The sequence below is a fragment of the Thermobia domestica genome, chromosome 7 (genome assembly GCF_964235325.1).
Source record: "Thermobia domestica chromosome 7, izTheDome1.hap1.1, whole genome shotgun sequence".
NCBI lineage: Eukaryota > Metazoa > Arthropoda > Insecta > Zygentoma > Lepismatidae > Thermobia > Thermobia domestica.
In genome coordinates, this window is record NC_137460.1 from 170382472 (window position 1) to 170405423 (window position 22952).

Sequence of the window (22952 nt, forward strand, 5' to 3'; positions counted from 1 at the left end):
CGAATCAAAGTGCACAATGAAATTTATTTATTCGACGTCCTAGAGAGAAATTAGTGCCCACTAATAAAGGAAAAACATACAATCTAAGAAAAATTACGGAAGTAGAACAAACTTTGCAGTAATTTCGTCGTGCAAGTTCAAAAGTATGTGAATAATAATAATAATAATAATAATAATAATAATAATAATAATAACAATAATAATAATAATAATTGTTCACTTTCACACTATAGTAGTCTATTATTATTATTAACATCAATTACCCGCTTCGTTGGGTTAAATTTAGAAAAAACAGTAATATGTTCCGTTACTCACTCCCTGTTTAGTATTACTAAAGCGCTCTTTGATATCGATCATTTTCGATGAGTTTTATATATCCCCTCCCGACCCTACGTTGTGGGACACGGCACCAGCAGTGTCATTGTTGATCTCAGTGAGCCGGAAAACTATGAATTCGACACTGATATTGTTATTTCAATCATTTTATATGTCTCCTCCACCAAGTTGAGGGGCTGAATTTGGATTTAAACTGCATCAGATGTGTCACTGTTAATAGCAGCGACTTCAAAAATTATAGATTCGACACTTATACCAGTAATTTTTCGTTCTTTTTTAAATGTCGCTTCCCCTCTCCATCTCTTAAGTTACACCGTCAAAGTGATATGACAGAAACCATCTCAGGTTCAAACTTCATCTAGGTTGAAAATTTGATCAAGATTGGTTTGGTGGTTCAAGAGTTATTAAGTTTTATTTATTTTTATATATCTCCCTTTCCCATTCCCCTCTCCAAGTTCTCCCGTAAAAGTGAAATGAAAAAAATCATTTCAGGCCCGAACTTCTCCTATGTTAAAAGTTTTATCGTGATTGATCCTTTGTTTCACGAGTTATCATGTTTTATTTATACTTTTTAACTTCTTCCTCCCCACAACCCTAAGTTATATCGTCAAAGTAAATAGATGAATACCATCTTAGTCCCGAACTTCATCAATGTTGAAAATTTAATCCAGATTGGTCGGGTGGTTCAAGAGTTATTACGTATTATTCATTTTTATATATGAACCCTCCTCCCCTTCTCCCCCCCTAAGATTTACCCTTAAAGTGAAATGATAAAAAGCTTCCCAGGCCCGAACCTTATCAATGTTGAAAATTTGATCGAGATCGGTTGCGTGGTTCAAGAGATTAGGAGCCACAAACATAGTTGCTTTCAATTTTATAATATAGGTTATTATTATTATTATTATTATTATTATTATTATTATTATTATTATTATTATTATTATTATTATTATTAGTTGTATTGCTTGAAACTCATACATGCCTTAAAATTCTTTTCCCGTCCAAATTATTTGAAACAGCTACACAAGTTTTGAAAATTCTAATGTGTTCGCAGTAATTGTGAAGCTCACTTCACATCTTTGCAGTCGCAACAAATTCCAAAGCGATGTTCAGCACATAAGTTGTGTAAGCAATACACACATATTGTTTGTCCCGGGACAGAAAACCCACCGACCACAGATATGCCACTTGGTTATTCTTCTCAGTTTGGTTCTGATGTCTTTGGTTGCATTTCATCCGTAACGACTTCGAAAGAAAAAAATAAAAATTTCTGACAATGTTATTTTCGTACCACAAAGAACACCCTGGAGTACTATATGACCCAGCTGCAAAAAATAAATACAAATAATGTGCAGAACCAACAATTAACTGATAAGAACTATTTTTTTCAACATTAGAAATGTACAGAACAGTAACCCCTGTATGAAGCTTAAAATTGTAGATTCATAGTAGAGGTTCATAGTAATGTTTAAAACAAATACACATTTTCCCCTACGTTTTGTAATCTGATAGCTCTAAAATTAATAATTTTGTTAGGATTCATCGTGGTACAACAGTTGGTAAATGCTGCTCTAGGCCGTCGAAGAAATAAATTTTGTTCTGCATTTTGGTGTAAATTACCTTAGAGAAAGAAGCCGGTTCGTTCCAAAGATCACGGCTAAAGTAAGTTGTATTTGGTTTCTAATTTTAGATGGCATGATAGTGTAGGGTAACGTAATGGCCTTATAAATAATTACATCTATCTAACATAGGTTCAAATCCTGTTCACTTCAAATTTAATTTTTTACAAAATGATTGTAAAGATTCGACTTATCTTACTGAACAAGCAATTCGTAATAATGTGAAAGCAAACAACTTTATCATGATAGAGACGATTTATGAGTGTTGGTTGGAAAACGGCAAGGAAATTACCAGGAACTTCCAAAGACATCATTGATCTGCAGTATACACTTTTCATGTTATCGTTCACAGAAAGAAACACTACTCCATTTGTTAAACAAAGTTTCGCTAAAGCAATCGGTGGTGTAGTGGTAACGTATCAGACTTCCAAATGGAAATCTTGGTTAGACTCCCCATCAGGTAGTATGATTTTTCCACATGAAATAATGGCTGCGAACACAGATTCATCTTCTGATGGAGAAGTTTCAAGGTAACACTGGCAACAGTTCGAGTAAACAGTGTGTCCGTTCTACATCATACACTACAACGATAACTATACTTCATATTTATATTCGTCCCGTCTCTCTCTCTCTCTCTTTCTTGAAGTTTCCCTATCTTGTCTTCGCATCTTTCACTTCTCTCCCTCTCACACATATATGCACTTCATATTCCAAAGTTAAAACGGAAATGAAGCCCGATATAATGGCCTGGAAAATCTAATTAACTACTAGGAAAATCTAACTTAGGCGTCGTGTTTTTCGTTCTCTGGGTTAACATCTCCAGTCCTGGTCATCTCTCACAGAAATACTGTTTAAAGGTAAGGGAATAAGTAAAACCTCTTTTTTATTCTCTGGGTTACCGAGTCTCACTCGAATTACCGAGTCACCATGGATTTCAATCCTCGACCCAGTGGTGGTCTATAACCTAACCCACATCATCCGACTGACACGATGATCCGTTTGAGCTCTTAGCGTATTCATTCTATCTGTGCAATTTACGTTATGTCCGGAAGAGATTAAATCAATCTGGATATTCCGAACAGAGAAATCTTCGGAAAACACTAGAAAAATGGTAACCTGTTTGGTTATTTGAAAACAAAATTTTATTTATACTAGTTCGACAAAAAATGTGTCTCCATCCTAAATTCAATGCGTTTTATTCACGTTGAAATTTGATACATACTACATCTATGAGGAACATAAACTTTTTCTTTCCAACATTTGTAACTTTTCATTACGATAAATTTTGGATTTTAATATAGGGTATATCATAGAAATTGAGCAGTAAAGTAACACACTTCAATTTTCTCTTTCTTTCTTTCTGTCTCTTTTCTTTTCGTTTCGTTTTTTTGTTCAGTTTGCACTAGTAGTCTGAACGAAGAATATGATCAACGCTATCTATTCGGTACATTAGAATGTATTTTGGATCAGTACGTCCAATGACCACTGCCGAATTTGCAACCGAAGCACGCGGAAACAAAGCATATGGGTTAAACTTTTGACATTATTCTGGATGTGTCTCCAAGATCTACAGCTCTACTTGAAATTGAGTATGCTATCCATTGTGAAAGTAACATAATGAATCTTTAAAACATCTTGTATATATTCGAATAGTTCTAAAATATATGTAAAAGCAAACGTTATTTCTATATTACTGTTAGATTTCTGGAAACGGAACTTTATAATGTTACGTTCTTTTCTTACTACGTATGAAGTCCGTAGTTTTATCTCTTCTCCCTTTTTTTTCTTCTCCTCTGTTTCTCTTCCTCATTGTATGAATCTTTTTTCATCTCGGTTTTGTTATTTCATTGTATCGAAACTAGTATATGTGTAGTTTGAAATAAGAATTGCGCTCATGTTGTTAGCTAATTTTAGTATGGGAGAGAGGAAAGGAGGATGGGGATGGGTCTCTTTACCTGATACGATTATGGGATAAGAAGGTATATATTGGGTGGCCTTACTGCAGGGCGTTAGCTATCGCAGTTTTTTGATGAAGAGTTTACCATTTGAAAGACTGCTCTATTGTGAAAAAAGGAGGTATGAACCATGATCCTACGATGAATAGGGATGATGCTCCAGCCGCTTGACTGAATGTCTAATAGTTGCTTTTAAACATACAACACCCTGTAAAACAGAACACACTCTGTCTTAAACAAATGATGTTTCAAAAAAGGAGTTCACATTCTCATTTGTGGGAATATCCAAGTCTAAGTAAAGTCTAAAATAATAACCTTTTACATTAAAAACTATTGGTGGGGTATGCAATATGGCGGAACTGAAAATGGCTTTGAAGGTGAGCCCACTCGAGATAAATGGAACAATGCTGATTGTAACATTTATTTTGCCTCCGTCCACGCACGTCGTTATTATTGTTCTGTCCCAATACTTTTGACTAACCTTGTATACAACTCCACATGTGTTTTCTCATAGCAAATTAAACTACGGTAATCCTTTTCTCGGAATATTTTTCATAGTATACTTTGACCCAGGGGGTAGAAATGGAATTTTAGAACTAAGGGGAAAGTCAATAATAGATAAAGTTTGATTGGATTATGTCAGGAGAATACAAGTTCAGAAAGACGGCACGGCAAGTAAACTTTCATGGAAAATGACTTAAGCAATAGCGATTGTTGGAGAACAATCAACAACCAAACAAAACTTATATCAGCATTCAAATTTCCTTTTTTTAATAATAACTAGTTATTTTTCTTCTTTTGCACAAACACTTTAACTTACCAAACGGACAAAATGCACTTCAGCCTGCTGATTTTTACTGTTGGTTTGATCTCAGTTTTTTTAGCCGTGGAACCGTATGTACCGGACCCTTTTGACGCGGGGTCCTTTTCACTCGACCCTTTTTTACGTATGGCACTTTCGACTCGAACCCTATTGACGCGGGGCCGTTTTGACTCCGGCCCTTTTTACCAGGGAGTCTTTGACGCGGGCTCTCTTGTCACCGAGTAGGGCTCTTTTGACCGGGAACCCTTTTAATTTGGACCCTTCTGACTCGGGTCCTTTGGTCGCTGAGCCCTTTTGATACGAGCCCTTTAGACGCGGGGCCGTTTTTGACTCAGGTAGTTTTGTCGTGGGGCACTTTTGACTCGGGCATTTCGGTCCTCGCCGTTTTGTTCGTGCCCTTCTGACAGAATATATATTCAGCAGCTCAAATGCGTGGGGGCATGGGGAAGGTATGATTAAATAGATGATCTCCGATCCAGACCGCAGTAAAGTTAGTTACGTAACTGGTTATATCTCTTTCGTTCTTCTGATATGCACTCCTGATCTCAGGCTTTAAGCCGTGGAATTGTATTTACGGGGCCTTTTGTCGCGGGGCATTTTGACAGGGGCCTCTTTGACGCGAGGCTTCTTTGATTCGGCCTTTTATAACGCGGAACGTTTTATGATTGGGGCCTTTTTGTCGCAGAACCATTTCGACTCGGGACCTTTTGACAGAGAACCGCCTTGAAACGTGGCCTTTTGAGGAGGTGTCATTTTTTACCTGGGAATTTTTGAGATAGGACATTTTGCCGCGTCGACCTTTTGACTCAGGCACTTTCGACATTGCATCTCTTTTGACTCGGACCCTTTTGCCGCCGGTGCCTTTTTACTCAGGCATTTCTGTCTTCGCCCTATTGTCCGTGCCCTTCTGACAGATATATATATATTTATACATTCACCAGCTGAAATGTTGGGGCAGGGGGCAGGGATGACTAAATAGATGATAAACGATCATGCGCGGCATTGCATTTAACGGGCCCTTTCATGCGGGGCTCTTTTGATTCGGCTACTCTTAACGCTGGGCCTTTTTGACTTGGGTCTTTTTGACGCGGGGCCGTTTTGGTGCGGAGATTTCTTTGACTTGGGCTTTTTTGACATAGGGCCCTTTCGACTCGGGCACTTTTGTCTTGCGGCCTTTTTGACCGAAGACGTTTTGACTCGGGCTTTTTTATTTCAGCCCTTTTGTAGGGCCCTTCTGATATGGAACCATATATATATAAATATATTCACCAGCTGAAATGCGGGGGGCAGGGGGAAGGTATGAGTAAATAAATGATCAACGATCAGGGTGCACTAAAATTAGTTACGCCACTGGTCATATCTCTTTTTTCTCCTGAGTTCCACTCTTTATTTCAAGATTTTTAGCCGTGGAATTGTATTTACCGGGCTCTTTTGACGCAAAACCATTTTGACCCGTGCCCTTTTAAGGCGGGGTCCTTTTTGACCGGGGCTTTTTGCCATGGGGCCCTTTGTCTCGGCCTCTTTATGGCGAGAATCATTTGACCCTTGCCTTTTTGAGGCGGGGTCCGTTTTGACACGGGAATTTTTTTGACATAGGAACCTTTTGACTCTGCCCCTTTACTAGCGAAAGACCTTTTGACCCGTGCTCTTTTGAGGTGGGGTCCTCTGACTCGGTTTTTTGACAAATGCCCCTTTTGACTGAGGCTCTCTTCCCGCGACAATCTTTTGACCCGGGCCCTCTTGACGAGGGAAATCTTTTGACGCGGTGTAGTTTCGACTCGGGCAATTTTGTCGCGGGGCCACTTTTAACCTTGTTCTTTTGACGCGGGGTCTTTCTGACCGGGGCCATTTTGATTCCGGCCTTTCTATCCTCGCCCTTTTGTCGGGCCCTTTTGACATGGAACCATATATATATATATATATATATATAACGTAGCAGCTGAAATGCGTGGGACAGGAGGCGGGTATGAGTAAGTCAATGATCCAGGACACAGTAAAATTACTTATGCCACTTTTCATATCTCCGTCCTCTTCTCTCTACATTATATCTGGAGATGAATGTACTGAATAATAGGCTACAGCGGCGATGTTAAAAAGTAAGACGATATACGCTTCAAATGATAAATGTTACGACTTTAATATATATTAGGCAATAAATCGAAAAACTCTATATCGGTCTTTTACCCCCCTTCTCGTTGGAAAAATCTCGCAGGCGTTTGGCTCGGTCTCTTTACTGGCGAGGTCCATTTGACCCGTGCCCTTTTGAGGCGGGGTCCTTTTTGACACGGATTCTTTTTACATAGGGCCCTTTTGACTCGGCCTCTTTACTCGCGAGGACCTTTTGACCCGTGCCCTTTTGAGGTGGGGTCCTCTTTGACTCGGTTTTTTGACATATGCCTCTTTTCACTGGGGCTCTCTTCCCGCGACAATCTTTTGACCCGGGCCCTTTTGACGAGAGAAATCTTTTGCCGCGGGGTAGTTTCGATTCGGGCACTTTTGTCGCGGGGCCACTTTTGACCTTGCTCTTTTGACGCGGGGTCTTTCTGACCAGGGCCATTTTCACTCTGGCCTTTCTACCCTCGCCCTTATGTCGGGCCCTTTTGACATGGAACCATATATAACGCAGCAGCTGAAATGCGTGGGACAGGAGGCGGGTATGCGTAAATCAATGATCCAGGACACAGTAAAATTACTTACACCACTTTTCATATCTCCTTCTTTCTCTTCTCTCTATATTATGTCTGGAGATAAATGTTCTGACTAATAGGCTACAGTGGCGATGTTAAAAAGTAAGACGATATATGCTATCAATGATAAATGTTACAACTTTAATATGTATAGGGCAATAAACGAAAAATTCTACATGGGCATTTTGCCCCCCCCTTGGAAAAAATTCTGCTGGTGTTAGTAATTATCAAGTTCCTTAGTTACTGTATTATATTGTGCTATACACAATAAATACTTCTGTGTTTTATTTAATATTAAGAATCTTATTTATGTTTATTACGGCCCTAGCGACACATATTCACGTTCAGTGGAATTAGTTTCCATTATCAAATAAGGTCAATCAAGCGAATGAAATAATTCACTCACACACTTAGGACTTTGAAAAGTGTACTGCGAACATGTCGTAGTAAATTCCTGAAGAGTGAAAAGCGCTAGTAGCTGTTGTTAGCAGTTATTAACTTCACATATAAGACAATAAATTGAAAAACTGAAAATACGAGTGTTTTCGGAGATAACAGTTCGCTGATGCTTCAAATCTATGCCTTTACTCCCTATATCTACGTTATTTCCCTAGTCAAAATAAAAACTCTTCAAAATTAATCACAATTTCTTATGCAACCATCCCTTCCTTGGAGTACTGCGCGGTCACATACCCGTCACGGCGATGTAAAGGCACTTTTGGCGACGAGGATACATATCTCAATATCTACTAGAATTTTGTTCTTTCATTATATTTTTAAGTATGTCCTTAACTAGGTAGACACATCACTCTGCATAAACATCCAAACACTCCTTACGTCTACAGAATGGCTTTACTTAAAATTTGTAGATATCTTACCACTTACGAGAATTTCGTTTTTACATTTTCTCCTATATTTGGTAGTAACTAAACTTAACCAAGAGTATAATGTCTTTAGCTTATAAAAACTCCTTTGGAGTATATATTGGATCCCTCCTCAAATGTAAATATCAGACAAATTACGACAATTCTGTTGTTTTTTTTTAAAATCATAAATATATCAGTAACCAACAATCAACAAGAGCGTGTTTCATCCTCCAGACTCTCCTTTGGCTTTCCGAAATGGACACACACTTTCTTTTTATACTTAGATATGTAATTACTTAACGTACATCGAGAATTTGCTTCGCGTTTTAAACACTTCATTCCCCTGCTAAATAGACTCACTTTTCAAATGTAAATAACTGACAATGTACAACAAATGCCTTGCTTCATTCACTCTTAAATATGTCTTCAACTAACGATCAGCGAATGTGTGCTTCAACTACGAAAAACTCCTCTCACAGTGCTAAATAGACACTTATAAGATGCAAATGTCTCACAATGCACGACATCTTCGTTCTTTCATTTTAAACTTAAATATGTGAAGAACTAACGATCAACAACGAACTGCAACACCTTCGAAACACTCCTTTCGTCACTTCTCGATGTAAGTAAATACAATGTACGACAAATCCATTCTTTTATTTTATTCTAAAATATTACAGTTATTAACAATTAGCATATCTGCTTCATCATTGAAACACTCCTTTCGTTATAGTGAATGGCCTTACTTTTCAATTAAAAATATCTGACAATCTACGACAATTCCGTTTAATATTTCATTCTTATATATATATAACTACTACACATCAGCAAGAATGACCTTCAGTTTCCAAACATCCCTTTCTCCCTACTGAATGAACTAACTTAAAAATGGCGAATATCTGACTAATTACGACAGTTCCGTTGTTAATATTATTCCTAAATATGTCAGTAAGTAACGATCAACTAGAGTTTACTTTATCTTCCATTCGCCCCTTTCGCCTTAGAGAATTGACGCTTTTTAATTCAAAATATTTGATAATTTACGACAGTCCCGCTCTTTCATTTCATTTTTAAATATGTCAGCAGTGAACATTGAAGTAACCATCAGCAAGAGTCTACTTCAGCTTCAAAAAAATCCTTATTCTACTGAATAGACTCATGTCTCTATTGAAAATATCCGACATAATACAACTCCGTTCTTTCATTGTATTCTTAAATATGTCAGGAACTAACGATGAGCAGGAGTTTACTTCCGAAACTACACTCCTTTCGACCTATTGAACGGAATCACTTTACAATTAAAAATGTCTAACAATTTACGAAAATTTCGTTCTTTCAGTTTATACTTAAATATGTCATTAGCTAAGGATAATGAGAGTTTTAACCTCTTGTTAACTATTCTTCTCGTCTGAAAATATCAGACAATTTACTACAATTGTGTTCTATCACTTTATTCTTAAACAAGTTGGAAACAAACGATCATTGTGAGTCTCCTTAAACATACTAAAATGCCTTTCGTCCTACTCTATGCACTCACTTTCCAATTGTTAATAACTGACAACATACGACTTCCGTGCTTTCAGTTCATTTTTAAATACCTCAGCAACAAACGGTCACCAAGACCCAGCTTCATATTCCTAACGCTCTTTTGCATTACTGAATTGACTTACCTATCTATTGTAAATATCTGACAAATTACATTTCCCTTATTTCATTTCATTCTCAAATATGTTGGCAACTAACGATCAGCAGCAGTCTATTTCAGGTTTTAAACACTCCTTTCGCCCTACGAAATAGATTCGCTTTTCACTTCTAAATATGTGATAATTTACTACAATTATGTTTTTTCATTCTATTCTACAGTAAAATAAGTCGGCATCTAACGATCAGGATGAGTCTGCTATATCTTCCAAGCACTCCTTTCGTCCTTGTGGTTCACACTTTTAAACTGTAAATAACTGTTAAATACAATTCCGCTTTTTCACTTCATACTTAAATATCTCAGTAATTGACCCTTTTTGCTTTGCTGAATTAAGCAACTTTTCAATTGTAAATATCAAAAAAATTATGACAATTCAGTTATTAAATTATAACCCTATGTCAGACAAAATCGACCAGCAAGTGTTTGAGTTGTTTCAAAAACTCTATGGGCCTTATGCAGTCGTTTTGAAGTCTGATTAAGGCCATACTATGAGGTTGACTAACGGATGGTGATCAAAATTGTATTCAGGGTCTCTGATTAGCACGTTGTATTTGACAAAGTTAATCACATGTGACTAATTCATCTAGAGCAAACTCTATCCTTTTACCCACGTTTTAGCGTGCGACACAACATTTCGTATTTCGTATTTCATATATTTTCATTTTTACAGACTACGCATGCGCTCATCAACTTTTCCGTAATTGCCACATTTATTTTTCTCACCCGATGCATTAGTGTTATATAAGTTAATCATACCCAAATCACAATTTTATTTGTATTCACAGTTGATTCTGAATACCAAAAAGTTCACTTTCCTGAGTAAAGAGTTAGTATTCTTACTAACTAGTCCGCGACTAACCCTCGATTAACGAATCCTCTCTGAATACCGCCCTATTCATCTAAGCGAATGGACTAATTCAACGCTTGTAAATATGAGACTATTAAAGACAATTCCGTTATATAATTTTATTACTAACGATGTCTTCAACCAAGGACCACCAAGAGCCTGCTTGTGCTTCCGAACACTCCTTTCGGTCTACTGAATGAACTCACTTACCAATTGTAGATATCATAAAATTACTATTATTCCGTTCTTTCATATATTTCTAAATATGACAGTAACTAAAGATCAGCTGTAGTTACTTACTAGTCCACTTCAGCTTCCAAAAACTAGATTGGACTTATATATTTTAATCGCACTTCAATTGAAAATATCTGACAAATTACTAGAATGCGGAAACTTTATACTTAAATATGTCAGGAACTGACGATCAACAAGAGCGTGCGGCATCCTCCAAATACTCCTTTCGCTTTACTGAACTGAAACACCTGTTAATCGCTAATATCTGACAATTTATGTCAATTCCGATGTTTCATTTGATTCTTAAATATGATAATAACTAACGATGAGCGAGAGTTTCTATATCTTCCAAACACTCCTTTCGGGCAGTTATATAGTTTTGCTTTTCAGATGTAAATTTCTGATAACACCAGAAATCCGTTCAATCATTTTAAACTTAAATATGTCAGTAACAAAAAAAGGCAAGAGAGGGAGATTATTTCTCGAAGTAGAAGATGATTTATACACTAATCAAAAGCCCTAGTGCACTTATAAGAATCTCTAATAAAAATTTTCCGAATGCCTATACTCTACGAGTTATTTTCATATACAGAGTCGCAAACAGTTAGACAGATGAGAAAAACGCTAAACACATTTATTATCGTTTCAAAAGTACAACGCATCAAAGTTATAACTATTTTTCCCGGGTAACCCACAGAGTCCCAGGCGGACTCCAACTCAAAACTTGCATTTGGTAGGTGATCAAGTTACATATTGGACATAACAGGGTATTGAAAACTGTTGGGAAATGAAGGACGGATCAAGACTCGACTTTCTAAAATTAGTATGTGGGAAATAGTGGTGGGCCACCCCAAAAAACCTTAAACAGTGAGACAGATGACAAAAGAAGAAAGCACATGTGTGATCAGTACAATGTTTGAAACTGAAAATAATTGTCCCATGCTCCTCCGCAGGACGCCAGACGGGGTTCACCTAAAAATTTCCAAATGACAAGGGCAGGCAAGTAGAATATCGTTTAAAAGCTGTTATTAAATGAAAGCAGATCTAACAAATATGGACACTCAAGGATAACGCTGTGCAAACATCTTACTGTTTAGTTATTCTGTCTGCAGTCGCCTTTTTTTATTTATTTATTTTACTGAATTTAAAAGAAAGGAAATGTCCATAGTCTGAGATCCTGCTTCTTGGGACCAGTAATGTGTAAACTATTTATTAGAAATGAAATGAAAGCAAATTAATAAATAGAGAAATAAAATGAAATTACACGACTTCTTTAAGTATGGAACTCAATAGTTTACATATAAAGTACAATAACGGAACTTAGCTTATGAGGTCTAGCTTATCAAGTATAAAATGATTTTCAGAACAGGGAATTAGGAACAGGGAACACGGGCAAGTGTCTCACAATGACAAGAAGTGCCGATTGTAAAATAGAAAGCCAATGCGCTCAGAGAATGGAATTGAAGGTGCACATTTTGACCAGAAGCCACGTAGCACAGGGTAATTTTAGAAAATCGAGAATTGTTCTGTGTTGTTTCATTTCCCAACAGTTTTTCAACGAAATGCTGCTTAATTCCCATTGTCAATTGAAAATTTTGAGGAAGACCCCGTCTGAGACTTTGCGGTTACGCTGTAACAATTATTTTTACTTTGAATCATTGTGCTTTTCATATGACGACACACGTACTTCTCTGTTTTCATATCCGTCCCACGGTTTCAGGTGTTTTGGGTTGAATACAGACTTTACAATGACGTTTTTGCTGACGTTTTGACGGACGCCATTTTGCATAAGGTAATTTTAGGGAGTCAAGACTTGTTCCGCCTTCTTTCCTTTAACAACAGCTTTCCAACGATATGATTCTTGACTCATTTAGAACTTCTAATTTTTCAATTGAGCCCTTTTTGGGATGCTGTGGATGGCCCTGGAAAACACTAATTACTTTGTTGCGTTGTACTTTTGAAACGATGACAAATATCTATAGTTCATGTTATATCTGTCTCACTGTTGGCGATTTCTAGGCGTGCTTTGTATCTGCATATAATTCGTACAATATGGATTCGGAAACTTTCTATTACATTTTCGTAATAGGTGTCATTAGTGTTTTCCATTACTGTATAAACCATCTTCCACTTCGATATGTAATCTCCCTCTCATCCCTTGTAAGGATCAACAGGAGTCTGCTTAATCATCGAAACACTCCTTCCGTTCTACTGAATGGATTGATTCCCTTATCACTAGTAAATATCTACTAAAAATTCCGTTCTATTATTTTATTGTTAAACAAGTCCAGAACCAACGATCACCAAGTCTGCTTGACCTTACAAACACTCCTTTCGCCCTACTGAATAGACTCGCTTTTCAATTGTAACTATCTGAAAACTTAGGCCAAATTCGTTTTTTCATTTTTTCACAAATATGTCAGTAACTAAAGATCAGCAAGAGTCTTCAGTTTCCAAACACTCGCTCTACCTACTAAATGGAATAATTTTTCATTTCAATTGTAAATATCTGATTGTAAATATTTTGGATAATTCCATTTTTTTTATCTAATACTGTTCAGTAACTAACAAAAATCAAGAGTATGATTTATATGCCAAAACACACCTTTCGCCCTACTGGAATGGCCCAACTTTTCAATTGTGAATACTTGACAATTTACGATAATTCCGTTCTTCCATTTTATCCACAAATATGACAGTAACTAAACATTAGTAACAGTATCCTTAGTCTTTAAATCTCATTTCGGCCTAATGAATGGAGCCGCTTTTCAATTGTAAACTGCTGACATTTTACGCCAATTCCGTTATTCATCTTATTCTTAAATATAAAAATAACTAACAATCTACTAAAGCCTGCGTCATGTTCCAGACAATCTTTTCGTATTGGGGATTAGACTCACCAATTGTAAAAATCTGACAAATTACAATTAAATTCTTTTATTTTCTTCTTAAACATGCGAATTACTAACAACCCGCAAACTCTATTTCAGCTATGAGACACGCGTTTCGCTCTGCCGAGTGGAATCCTTTTTAAATGTAAAGATCTAACAATTATCATGAATTTCCGTCATTTTATTCTGAAGTATGCCTTTAACTAGGGATCGGAAACAGTCTGCGTCATTTTGCAAGCAATCCTTTCGCCCTCACTTATGGATTGTATGTATCTGACAATTTACAAAAATACCGTTCTTTCATTTTATTCCTAAATATGTCAGTAACTTAAGATCAGCAAGACTCTACTTCAGCCTGCAAACACTCATTTTGTCCTACTGAAAGAAATCATTTTTCATTTCAATGTATCCGACAATTTATGATAATTCCGTTCTTATATTTCTTTTTCCTAAATATTTATTAACTAAAAACGAGCAAATGTCGCCTTCAGCTTCCAAACACGCCTTTGGGCCTGCTAAATACACTCACTTCTCGAATTTAAATATCTGACAAATGTCTATCATTTTACACTGATATATGTCAGTAACTAAGACTCAACAGGAGTCTGCTTAAACTTCCGAAAACTCATTTCGTTCTACTGAAAGGTTCACTTTTCAACTATATTATTACGACAATTCCGTTCTTACATTTTATACTGAAATGTCCAGAACCAATCGACAGCAAGACTACTGTCTTCCAATCACTCCTTCCGCCTTACTGAATAAACTTGATTTTCAATTGTAACTATCTAACAATTAAAGATAATTCTTTTCTTTCATTTATTCATACGTATGTCAGTAACTAACGATTAGCAACAATCTGCTTAGTCTTTCAAACCGTCATTTTGCCCAACTGAATGCAACTAATTTTCATTTCAAAATATCTGACGATTTACGACAATATTCTTTTTCTTTATTCTTAAATATGTCAGTAATTAATGATCAGCAAGATCTCCTTCTCCTTTGAAACACTCACTTAGCCACTTTCCAAATATAAATATTTTAATAACGACAAATCCGATCTTTCATAATATTCTTAAATATGTCATTTGATAGCGACCAGCAAGACCAGCTTCCAAACACTTCTTTCGACGCGCTGTGTATACTCACTTTTTAATTGCAAATATCTGACCATTTGGACAATTCCATTACTTTAATTTATGTAAAACAGTTCTGTAATTAAGAACATAAAAAGTCTGTTTCATATATCAAAGCACATATTTCGCCTTAATGAATAGACTCGCTTTTCCTTTGTAAATGACAGACAATTTATTTATTTATTTATTTATTTATTGAACAAATTCCCAGATACAGCATAACTTTGCCATTTTACACAGGGACATGCTAATAAAAGAAAGAAAAAAACAAGACAACAATAACAACAACATAGAAAAAAGAGTGTAAAAGTAAAACTATTCCGTCAAAGCTCGTTTAATTGCTCTTTCAAACACTGGGTAGCTCGAAAAAATGTCCACATCAGTTGTTACTTGATTATAACAGTTTGGTATTCTATAAAAAAGAGACCTCTGTATAACAGCCAACCTAGGACGGGCAAGATGGAATAGGTGGGTATTCCGGGTGATGCTGGAAGGGACACGTAAGGATAATTCCTGAAGTAATATTTCCGATCTTAAGCTTCCATTAACTATTTTATGTAGATATTTCAGGTCAGAGATAATTCTGCGTACTTCAGGAGTCTGAATATTAAGATGTCGCAAGAGCTCCTTCTTAGATAATATTCGAAGTGCAGGAACACGAAAACGGACTATAGCGATGAAGAAATTGAGAACAGAATCAAGTCTGGAGAGATGTGTAGGTGCTGCCATGGCCCATATGGGAGAGCAGTATTCGATCTTGGGCGCTATTAAAGTCTTATAAAAAGTTGCTAATGAAGAAACAGTGCGTAGTTCGGTGAATCGATAAAGAAGTCCCAACATGGGCATTGAATTCTTTAGTATTGAGGAGATGTGGTCAGAGAAGGTGAGTTTTGAATCAAAGATGACACCAAGGTCGTTATGACTAGCAGAATGTGTGATAGGGGAATTGTTGATATGGTATGTGGAGGGGACAGGGGACTTTTTCAAAGTAATAGCAATTACCTTTTCTCACTTTACTAAGACGGGCTCTTTACTTAATAAGGGAAGAATTTACATAGAGGCTCAATTTATTAACTATAATTTGAGTCTATTTCATCTCCCGAGCTCTTGTTAAGCCCTACAGAAAAGAACTACTTTTCAATGTTTATATCTGTTTACTACAATTCCGTTATTTCATACTATTCTAAAATATGTCGGCAAATAACGATCAGCAACAGTTTATCTTCTAAATCCACTTTCCACATTAAAGAATGGACTTACTTTTAAATGTTATTTATATGACAATATAAGACAATTCCATTGTTTCGTTTTCTTCTTAAATATGTCAATAAGTAACGGTCAGCAAAATTCTGCTTAATGTTGTAAACACTGCTTTCACCTTCAAGAATGGACTCATTATTCAGTCTACATATTTGATAATTTACCACAATTTCGTTCTTTCATTTCATTTCTTTTTTGCGCCGCACACCCGATCAGCAAGAGTCCACTTCAGCTTCGAAACAGTTATATCGCCCCACTAAATAGACTCACATTTCAATTGTAATATTTCTCACATGTTACGACAATTTTGTTATTTAATCTTATTTTCAAATATGTTAGTAACTAACAATCAAGAACCTGCTTCATGTTCTAGACACTCCTTAACATTACTCATACCAATAGCACCTCTCTGACAAATTACTATAATAATTTCTTTCATTTTATTATTAAATATGTCAGTTACTAACGAGCAGCAAGACTTTGCTTTAGCATCCATACCCTAATATAAGCCTACTGACTTTACTCACTGTTCAATTGTATATATCTGGAATTTTACGAAAATTCCATTATTTCATTTCATTCTTCACTATGTCGGTAAATAAAGATCAAGAAATTTGTTATATTTTCCAAACACTCTTTTTGGTCTAGCGAATGGACAAATTTTTACTTGTATGTATCAGACAATTTACGACAATTCCGTTTTTTGGTATTATTCTTAAATATGTGTCAACCAACGATCACCACGAATTTTATACACTCCAAACACTCCATAGGGCTTACTGAATCGACTCACCATTCAATTTTAATCCTGACAATTCACGAGAATTCCGCTCTTTCAATTTATTAATAAATATGTTAGGAAGAAACATCTGGAAGTTTCTGCTTTGTAGGAGAGATCCATTGCTCTATTTTATTCTAAAATAGTCCAGTAAATAACACTCAAGAGCCTGAATTATATAAGGAAATACACGTTGCGCCCTGCTACATAAACTAGTTTTTATTAGTAAATATCTAACAATTCACGACAATTCCTTTATTTCATATTATTTTTACATCTGTTGGAAAATAACTTGAGCAATAGTTTGCTTCATCTTCTTAACACGTCTCTTACTCTAATTAATACATTCACTTTCCAATGATAAATATTTGTGAATTCGAAACAATTCCATTCTTTTTTTAAATCCTAATTTTGATTTGGACCAACGATCAAGGGATTAGTAGAGTTTCGAAACACTCCTTCTGCCATATTGAATAGACATGCTTTTCATTTGTAAATATATCAAAATTCATGACAATCCGTTCTTTCATTTTATTCTTCAACATGTCGCAAACAAATCATCGGCACGAGTTTGCTTATTCTTCCAACACATGTTTCGCCCTACAGAACGGCCTTGCGTTGCAATTGTAAATTTCTGACATATTACGACACTTCCGTTATTTCATTGTATTCTTAAATATGTCTTCAAATAACGAACTGCAAAAGTCTGCTTCAATTTCCAAACCGTCCTTTCGATATTACAAATAGACACATTTCCAATGGAAATATATCAAAATGTACGACAGTTACGTTCTTCTATTTCAAACGTAAATGCGTAACTAACTCGCGGTTACCTAGGGTCAACGAAACCGCTGCTTGTGCCCCACTGAATTGAATCTCTATTCATTGCAAAATATCAGACAATTTATAACAGTTCCGTTTGTTTTTTGTTTTTTTCATTGTATTACCCAATATCAAAGTAACTAAGGATCACCAAGAGTTTTTCGGCTTCCAGAAACTCCTTTCGCACTATTGAATGGAATGACTTTTCAATTGGTAATGTGTGGCAAATTACGACCGTTCTGTTCTGTCATTTTATTCTTAAAAATACCTAACGATTAGCTTGTGTCTGCACCTTCATTGAAACACACCCGTCCCCATACTGTATGGACTCACAATTGTATTGTAAATATATTAAAATTTACGACAATTCCTTTCTTTCAATCGGTCCAAAACATGTTGTCAACGACGGGTTAGGAAGAATCTACTCCAACTTCTAAATACTCCTTTTTGTTCTACCGAATAGACACGTTTCAGTACCTAGTGAATATTTAACAGATTACAACGATTCCGTTCTTTAATTTTATTCTTCAAAATATAATGAACTAACGATAAACGAGAAATTTTCTTAATCCTCCCAACACTCCTTTCGCTCTGCTAGATAGACTCAGTCTTCAAATGTAAATACTGATAAAAAAAATGACAAATCTGTTCTTTGATTTTAAACTTAAATAGGATGGTACCGGTAACCAAGAATGAACACGCTTATATATCACCTTCCAAACACTCCTTTGGTTCTATTAAGTGAATTCACTAATCAATTGCAAACATCTTGAATTCACTTTTCAATAGTAAATCTTACTACGACAATTCCGTTCCTTCATTTTAATCTTAAATATGTCAGTAATTAACGATCAGCAAGTCTGATTCATCTTAGAAACACTCACTTCGCTACTTTCCATAAACAAATATCTTTCAATGTACGACTATTTAGTTGTTTCATTTCATTCTTAAATATGACCCTAACTAACGTTCACAATAGCCTGCTTGACCTTCCAATTACTCCTTTCGCACTACTGAATAAACTCATATTTCAATTGTATATATCTGATATTTTACGACAACTCCGCTATTTAATTTTATTTATTAATTATGTAAGTAGCGATCGATCTACTAAACAGTTCACTTTCCGGAATCTTTTTCACACCTTACTGAATGGACTCACCTTTTGTAATATCTGACAATTTATGAAAAATTCTTTGTTTCATTTTATTCCTAAATATGTCAGTTAGTAAAAATCACGAAGTGTCCACTTCGGCTGCCGAAAAATCCTGTTCGAAAGTACGATAATTCTGTTCTTGTATTTTATTCTTTAATATGTCAGTTACTAGCGACCAAGAAGAGCTTGCTTAATTCTCCAAACACACTTTTCGCTTTACTGAATGGAGAGAATTGGCAATTGTAAATATCTGACAATCTATAACATTTCCGTTATTTCGTTTGATTCTTTAATAAATAATTAACTAACGACCAGCGAGAGTCTCCTTCCACTACCAAACGCTCATTTCGGCCTGCTAAATAGACTCACTTTTCTAATGTAAATGTCTCACAATATACTATCGGTCTGACAATATACCAAAAATCCGTTCGCTTTTTTTTTTCACTTAAATACGTCAGTAACAAAGGATCAAGAGTCTTCTCATTCTTCCAAAACTCCTTTCGTTCTACTGAATGGAATCGCTTTTCAATTGTAAATATCTGACAATTTACGACAATTCCATTGTTAATTTATTTTAATTATTTTTCAACTAACCTTACGCAAAAGGCTGCTTTGACAGTTCCATTATTTCATTTTGTTCTTTGTATGTCAGCGAATAACGAACAAAACGAGTTTGTTTCATCTTCCAAACACTCTTTTCCCCACAACGAAAGGAATAATTTTTCACTGCTATATATGATACAATTTACAATTCCATTCTTTTGTTTTATTCTAAAACGCCTTCAACCAAGGATCACAAGTAGTCTGTTAGAACTTCTCCACACCCTCTTTCGTCTTACTGAATTGACTCGTTTTTGAATTGTAAATATTTGAGAATTTACGGCAATTCCATTCTTTCAATTGATTCAAAACATGTTGACTACTACGGGTTAGGAAGAATCTACACCAACTCCTAAATACTCCTTTTTGTTCTACCGAATAGACACATTTCAATAGTGAATATTTGACAGATTACAACGATTCCGTTCTTTAATTTTATTCTTCAATATATAATGAACTAACGATAACCGAGAAATTTTCTTAATCCTCCCAACACTTCTTTCGCCCTGGTAGATAGACTCAGTCTTCAAATGTAAATATTGATAAAAAAAAAATGTACAAATCCGTTCGTTTTATTTTAATCTTAAATAGGATGGTAACCAAGAATGAACACGAGTATGTATCATCTTCCAAACACTCCTTTGGTTGTACTGAGTGAATTCACTAATCCATTGCAAATATCTTGAATTCACTTTTCAATAATAAATCTTACTACGACAGTTCCGTTCCTTCATTTTAATCTTAAATATGTCGATCAGCATGTCTGAATTATCTTAGAAACACTCACTTCGCTACTTTCCATAAACAAATATCTTACAATGTACGACTATTTAGTTGTTTCATTTCATTCTTAAATATGACCCTAACTAACGTTCAACAATAGCCTGCTTAACCTTCCAATCACTCCTTTCGCACTACTGAATAAACTCATATTTCAATTGTATATATCTGACATTTTACGACAATTCCGCTATTTAATTTTATTTATTAAATATGTAAGTAACGATCGATCTACTAAACAGTTCACGTTCCGGAATCTTTTTCCACCTTACTGAATGGACTCACCTATTGTAAATATCTCACAAATTACGACAATTCCATTTGTTAATTTATTTTAATTATTTTTAAACTAACATTACGCAAAACGCTGCTTGAACTTCCAAACACTCATTTCGTCCTGTTAATAAGACTGGCTTTTCAAATGAAAGTACCTTAATAAGTGCGACAATTCCACTCTTTCACTTTAAAAATAAATATGTCAGTACTTAACGATCAGCGAGAGTCTACTTAATCTTTGAAACAATCCTTTGTCTCTTTCTATATACAAATATGTTACAACGTGCGACTATTCTGTTATTTCACTTTATTCTTTCAATTGGAAATGTTGAAAAATTGTTTCATTCATTTAAATGTCACTAAGTAACAATTTCCAAGAGTCAGCTTCGCCATACTGAATTGCCTCAATTTTCAATAACAAATATCTCAGAATTTACGACAATTCCGTTCTTTTATTTCATTCTTAAATATGTCGACAACTGCCGTTAGTAAGAATTTACTTTAGCTTGCAAAAACTTTTCTCAACTTACTGAGTGGCCTCATTTTCAAATTGTAAATATTTGGCAATTTACATGTATTCCCTTCTCACATTTTATTCTTAAATATATCAGTAACTAACAACCAGCAAGAGAGTGCGTATCTTCCAAACGCTCCTTTCACGTTAGTAAAAGCACTCACTATTTAGGTCTAAATATTTGATAATTTTAGACAATATTGTTATTTCATTCCATTCTTTGTTATATCGACAACTACTAATCAGCAAGAGTCTCCTACAGCATCCTAACACGCCTCTCAGCCTACTGAAGACACATTTCTACTGTAAATATTTCACATATTACGACAATTCCGTTATATCATTTTATTCTTAAATATGTTAGTAACAAACGATCAACAGCCTGCTTCATATTCAAGACTCTCATAAAATTACTGAATGGTTTCATTTACCAATTGTGAATATCTGAAAAATTTCTACAATTACGTTCTTAAATTTTATTCTTAAGTATGCCAGTTACTAACGACAAGCTATACTCAGCCTCAGATGCCAAACTCAACTATCGGGCTGCTGAGTTTAATCACTTTTGGATTGTAAAATTCTGAAATTATCTAGAATTAAATTATTTTATATTGTTGAAAAATTGTTCAGTAAGTATCGATTACCAAGAGAAAGCTTTATATACCAAGACAACTCTTTCTCCCTACTCAATGATTAACCTTTCAATTCTAAATATTTCATGTTTCGTCTGTTCCGCTCACTCATTTAAATCTAAAATTTATCAGTAACTAACAATCATCAAGAGTCTTCCTTATATACCAAACAAACATTTCGCCCTACTCAATAGACTCGTTGCTCAATTTGATATGACAAAAAATATACAATTACGGCTTTACTCTTCGTATTTTGATGTGTATGTAAGAAACGATATTGAGAATCTACTAAACTGTTCTTTTGCCCTTCCGTTATTTAAATTTATACTTAATTATGTAGGAAAATAACGATGATCAAAGGACTGATTTAGCTTCGAAACACTCCTTTTCCCATATTAAATAGAATGTAAATTTAGTTATAAATATCAGACAATTTTCGACTATAACGCTCTTTCATTTATTTATTAATCATGTCGGAAATAAACAGCGTGAGTTTGCTTACTATTCCAACAATTTCATCGCCCTATTGTATGGACTCACGTTGCAATTGTAAATATCTGACAATTTACGACAATTCTTTTCTTTCAATTCAGTGTGAAATACGTCTGCAACTAACGATCAGTAAGAGCATGCTTCACCTTCAAAACACTCCTTTCGCCTTACTGAGTGGACTCACTTAACTATTGTAAATATCTGACAAGTTACGACAAGTGCGTTCCTTCATTTTATTCCTATGTATGTCGGCAAATAACAATGAGCAAGAGTTTGCTACAACTTCCATACACTATTTTAACTTTACCGAATGGACTAAATGCTCTTGAAAATATCACGCAGTTTCCGAAAAATCTGTATTTTCAATAGATTCTTAAAAATATATTTAACCAAGGATCACCACCAGTCTGCTTCAGCTTCTAAACTTTCCTTTCGGCCTAAAGAAACGTCTCACTTTTAATTGTTATTATCTAACAATGCACTACAATCCCGTTATTACATGTTATTTAAGCAACTAACGATAAGCTGGAATTTGCTTCATCTTCC